General features: G+C 33.1%; 1 protein-coding gene across 6 annotated transcripts in view; it reads left to right on the top strand.

Moving 5' to 3' along the window:
* Nucleotides 1-266: 266 nt before the first annotated feature.
* LOC147066802 (transferrin-like) overlaps nt 267-6,000 on the top strand; it is a 30,330-nt gene continuing 24,596 nt past the window's right edge. For 2 of the 6 annotated variants that reach the window (XM_085954240.1, XM_085954239.1), the window contains exon 1: nt 267-309. The gene's annotated coding sequence lies outside the window, so the exon portion shown is untranslated. Of the gene's footprint in view, nt 310-1,621; nt 1,689-1,981; nt 2,078-6,000 lie in introns of those variants that run through there. The other 4 variants (XM_085954246.1, XM_085954242.1, XM_085954237.1 and 1 more) reach the window with 4 other exon arrangements.

Here is a 6,000-nt window from a genome sequence, read left to right as displayed (position 1 = left end):
AATTGGCTTGTCGATGGCGACGTGCAAGAGAGTGGTCGAGAGAAGGGATATAGGGTCGAAGGCAGTGTTGAAATTTCAGTAGATCTACTGATATTTTTTGATATTTTTGGCAATAATTTGAAATTGAAAATTTGGGAACCTGCGGCCCGCGGCGAAATTTTTTTCCTAAAACAGAAATCTACTGATATTTTGTCGAATATACTGAATTTTTTTTACACATTCTACTGAAATTAAAAATTTTGACTTGGCAACACTGGTCGAAGGTCAGTAGAAAAAAGTTTTCCAGTCGAGAGGACGTAAAAAATAAACGTGAGAAATTTAATGTTTAAGTTTAGCATAAGGAATAATGTTGTCATTGTAAGGAACTTCGTGAACAATACATCCGTTAAACTTACACTATGAGTTATTTATTATGGACCCTCTCCTACTCCCGGCCGAGTTAAGAAGTGAAAAAAATATTAAATAAATGTGATGAAATGTACAGAGGTGTACCTAATAAAATATTTTGAATAAGTTCTTTATTTTTTTTATGTGTTTTGGTTGGGTACCTGCGTATCTAACCCCTCCACCGGATATTAGAATTTTCTTCTATTATTTTCTTTTAATTGAAAGCTTCCAGTATCAATAATCAAAATCAGTGCTCCGCAACCTTTTCTCACCCACGGGACACTAAAGGTCTTCCCAGAATTCCGCGTACACCACACGTAAAACAATTTATACACCAAAACATGGACCTCAGGCCAGAATCTTCGGCGCCCCCCCCTATCTATCGCTTGCTCCGCAACCTTTTCTCACCCACGGGACACTAAAGGTCTTCCCAGAATTCCGCGTACACCACACGTAAAACAATTTATACACCAAAACATGGACCTCAGGCCAGAATCTTCGGCGCCCCCCCCTATCTATCGCTAAAATTAACGACAGTGTGATACTTTAAAATAGCGTTTTTAAATGGTGTTCGGGGTAAAATTAATCGTATTGATGACTATGTTTAGCGATTTTTTGTATTTATTAATACATCCACTTGAATTATGGTTAGTTGTCGGGTTAACAATATTATCTGTCGAGTATTGACACAATAATAATAAATTGTATTCCACAATCGTTTATGTTAAAATATTAATGCCAACGAAGTAAAACAGCGCCGCAGGCAACCTTTTTGCTATTAGAGGAAATTTGTAATTTGTGTTTATCTCACATATCTGCTTGACCTGCCACGCCGCCCCCCTGAGCTTGGACCCCCAGGCTAGAGCCCCCCACCTTGTGGGGTACATGCACCAAAATAACATTGCATACGTCTTATTTGATAAATAATTAAATATACATATCGCATGACGAAGACACAAATGTACATATTCCCATGTATTTGTATCATCAATAAAATAAGTAATTAATATGATATCTGAGCTTGTTTCAATGAACATAAAAGTTTTTAGCCTTACCTACTTAGTTTGGTAGCCTTGTCAGAAATACGAGGATATTCTTTATTAATATGCTAATTGTATCTAATGGCCATCTAATTGGCAACGCATCAGTTGCGTTGGACGCACGGAATTTAAATATGTATTGTAGGTAGGTATATTATACAAAATTATTTGTGTTTTTTTTTTTGGAAGCAATGCTCAGCGGCACACCTAGCATCGTTTCGCGGCACACCGGTTGCGGAGCACTGATCGAAATGACAATACGTAAGTAAAACACAGAAAAGTAAAATCAACAAAAAAACTTCATAACTACATACCTACGAACACGTGAATACCTTTACTGATTTGTTCAATTAGCAACCTTTTGCTAAAAAATCCCACTAGTTGCCCATTTCATTTTTTTATTTATTTTGTACCTAAGAAATAAAAGGAAACTTCGATTATTACATTCTGAATATCGGATATCAAATCCTGTTATCAATATGTAGGTACGTTTCTTATCAGGCCTGTTATCAATGCTAAAAGATTAGATACCAGACCCTGTAATTTTAAATAGTGAGCCAATCTTGAAACAGCACCTCACTCAAAGTGCACGGCAACTTTTTAGTTAGTCAATCAACCATCTTGGAACGGCGCCGTGACGCCATTTTGTGGTAATTAAATCTTTTTTTATTAATACATTAACATTAGTAAAATAATTTATAATTATGTAGCTATCCGAAATAAGTTATTGATTGAATTCAATAGGGAAAATTACTGTACCACTTTGCAGTCGAGTGACAGAGGTGACGATAGGTGTGGCTAAATACCGGTGTACATGCACTAATAATTTTAAGTGATTTGTTTTTTAATTTTTCAAATAAGTATTACATAATTATACATTTTATTTAACACCTGTGTTTTCTGTTTGATTACAATGTTAACCTGGTCACGTACTGCAAAGTAGGTACCTAACATACATTTTCTCACATTAAAAAAGATTTAAGTAACATTTAAAATACGTTGTTAGTTAAACATTAATTCCAAGTATTGTGTTATTTATTCTTTATGCCCAGGATAAGACAATTTACCAGTTGATTTATTTTCATAAAAATACTTTTTATATACCTACCTATTGATTGAATATTCGCAAACATATATGTATTAGCATATTATTTTGTTATATGATACATTTGTGTTTAAGGTTTATTATTGCCGATGCAATCATGAAAAATACCAATTCAATACATACCTACCTATGTAATTAAATATATAAACAAATAATCATTGTTACTATCATTCATAAGATTAATATGTATATTATAAAATTTTACTTCATCTAAATGATTTTTGCTGTCAATAAGTAGGTTTCTACTTATAAATTTGTATGATTTTACGTGACCATTATTATGACTAATATATTATTTTTATTATCTTGAAATAAGTAGACAGATAAATTCGCTATCAGTAAAGTCGGGTGTGGTTATTTAATTTGAATAAATGCATAGGGCGATTGAAAAAGGCATTTATCTTTTTAAGTGCCCACCTATGTGTATTTTGCAAACTTTCACCGTTTTATTTCTAGAAAATGATTCATTTTACTTGCATAAACAGGCTTATTGGTATAACAGTCACCAACACTAATTATTATTGATAAGCATATTTACATATTTTGGATTTTTATTACAACGTTTTTATTAGGTCGTATTCTTGTTTGTCCGGTGGTTGTTTATCCAGTACAAATCTTGCAATCGATTTTTAACTAACTTCCCGACTAGCTAGACATTTTTAACTTTTAGAATATATCAGAACACGATGCCAATGCATTCTTTTAATACTTTTAGTCATCTTTAAGTAGAATTGAATTCATTTTCAGTTAATTCTGTTTTGTATGAAAAGTTATTTCGGAAAAAATCCGTAAAAAGTAAAACACTATTATTGGTTGCTAGGGGTCTGGGGTCCTAGCAACTAAATTATTAATATATACGTTGTACCTATATAAAAAGTTCTTTTTATCTTGTAATTATTTTATTATTACGTATATAAGTACCTACGCTATAGGCCCGGATTTACCACAGGGCTTATAGGGGCTATAAATAGCTCCCAAGTCTGTAGGGCCCCGTAACCCAAAAAATAATTGAAAAATCCATGATTGCTGCATAGAATGCGCAAATATTATGTGAACTTCTAGCTAGAATCTATTTAAATGTTCAAAACGCTTTAAGAATTTTTTTGGCAGGTAGATTATATACTTGATAATTTTTCAATCCGGCTTTCGGATGAAAATGATGTAATATAATATATTATTCTAAAAATATTTTAATCTATTTATTATATAAAAGAATATCAGTTGATCTAATGTTATGTGACGTAGGTAATCAGGCAACCAGTACTTAGTAAAAAGTGAAAAATTATAAAACGTATACTCTACCTAACTGTACCTATCTGAAACTAAATTAATAATTGTGAAGTCAAAAGATCGTCGTCTTTATTATCACAAAATTTAAAATAATTACAAAACACTATCGGCTAAAATTGATTATTATTTACGTTTCCTAATATCAGTAAAGTCTGAAATGTTAAAAATAATAGTTTTTTGTGAAAATAAATACGTAACGATGTTTTTAGGGGGGGGATATATTATTAGGTTCAACAATTTATATTTAAAAATTGACTCATTTTTAGTAGAATGAAATACCTAATTGTGTGATCCAATTTTAGAACAAATCGTAATCAAGCTTTATTATAAATTACTAATATTTTTATAATTATTGGTATAATGTCGTTATTGCCTCGCGAAAACGCGTGGCGTAACTATTATCCTATAATCCGGCGATGAATATGGGTGAAAGTAAGGTGCCAGCAGCCCTATGTTCTAACTAGTGATATAAATTCACCCGACGACATGGCGTAATTGTGACGTCAGCCAATACACGCTCGAGGCAAGCCGTCCAACGCACACGGCTCACCATAGATATTATTATGCTGAAACACCTATTTGTGTATGGGGACAATGGATAACGCCACTATTTTAGTAGCGTTATATTCTAGAATGCTATTATCACTCCGGTAGTACGTCACAATAATGTCATATGACGTCATGTCGACCGGGCGACTACAACTCGCAAGTTCTAACATAAGGCCCCAAAACGTTTACAACACCACTGAAAGCTTACAAAGCTAATGAAGCATGCCTACGTGCTGTTCTGTAGTTTACAAATTTAATATTCCGTCCTGGTACAATATTTTGAATTTAATTTATTTCTATTCTGTACACGGTTTGTCATGTATGTAAATTTTTAATGCACATAATATAATAATATAAACACCAGGGAACTCAGAAATAAAGGAAACTGAAATACCTAACGGGTGTGAAGTAACTGGCAACCGATCTCGAGTGTGGAAGAATGTGGGATAAACTTAAACACGTGTTAAAAATACGCTTATATTTCGTTGTGACAACTGCTCTCGTTTCATGCACTGACGCTTTTTCAATATTGGTGTATTTGAAGGTGTCAACACACACTATTGCACGTACATATATAATGTGTGTTTCATTTTCGTAGGACACATTCAAAACCCTGCGTCAATATCATAGCCTATCGGAATTATATTTATTAATCTGTTCAGTGGTCATGTATCTAGATTTTTAATGCACATAATATAATAATATAAGTACATATCTACGTAGTAGGTATACCAGTGGCGAAGGGTGGAGGTAGACGTAATAATTACGGATGGTTTCGGTTTGTTTTTTAAATTCAAATTAACCCTGCCAACCCAAACCTTAATAGATATTAATTATTATTTGATAGAAGAACATTTTTTATCTTATCGTCACTGACTGAAGTAATAATTCTTCAGTCAGTAACGTCCCTAGGCAAAGTTTAGCCCTTAATTTTTAATTAAAAATCGTATGCAAAATCGATGGAAAAATCTTGAAAATATTACACACGTCTACTAATGATTAGAGCATTTCCATGAAATATACTCTCGGTTTTAGGTACGTGGAAGCTGAGACGCTGACACGTTTGGTGCCCCTATTGTGCCATATAAATACCAACCACCATAGAGTATTACGATAAAATAATAGTAAAGTTACGGTACTAGAATTTTGTATGCGTTGGTTATTTTTTAAATTAATATATCGGTATTGTCTTGTCTTTAAAACTGTCACTGCTTTAAAAGGTTTTAGTATTTGTATTCGTTCCTTCATTTGCCGCCCTTTATTAAGTACCACCCCAAGCAACGCATGGCATGCCTACCCCCACGGATCGTTGCTGGCTTCAGTTTTTGTTGATCCAGTAGCTTTCTTGCTGGTGTTGCTCCATCTGGGAGACACACACCATCGCAAACATTCCCTTTCGATGTTACCAGAAATCATTCTTCTCTCCAAAATAATAACTATTATTATGATAATATCAAAGAGATTGAAGACTAAGATAGAAGAGAGGAGTCCAATCTCTTTGGATAATATGCATATATTATATATAGGTACACATTCATTATTAATTGTATGAACATTACAAGGTGTGTGTACTTAACTTAAAGTGTTTATTTTTTTAATCTCATGAACGTTGACTACTTGATGGAATCA

This window comes from Rhyacophila brunnea, unplaced genomic scaffold, assembly GCF_057557595.1.
Source record: "Rhyacophila brunnea isolate RB1 unplaced genomic scaffold, BYU_Rbru_1.0 scaffold_4, whole genome shotgun sequence".
Lineage (NCBI taxonomy): Eukaryota > Metazoa > Arthropoda > Insecta > Trichoptera > Rhyacophilidae > Rhyacophila > Rhyacophila brunnea.
The sequence above is the reverse complement of the archived record's forward strand: the minus strand, read 5'-3'. Positions and strand labels throughout refer to the sequence as shown.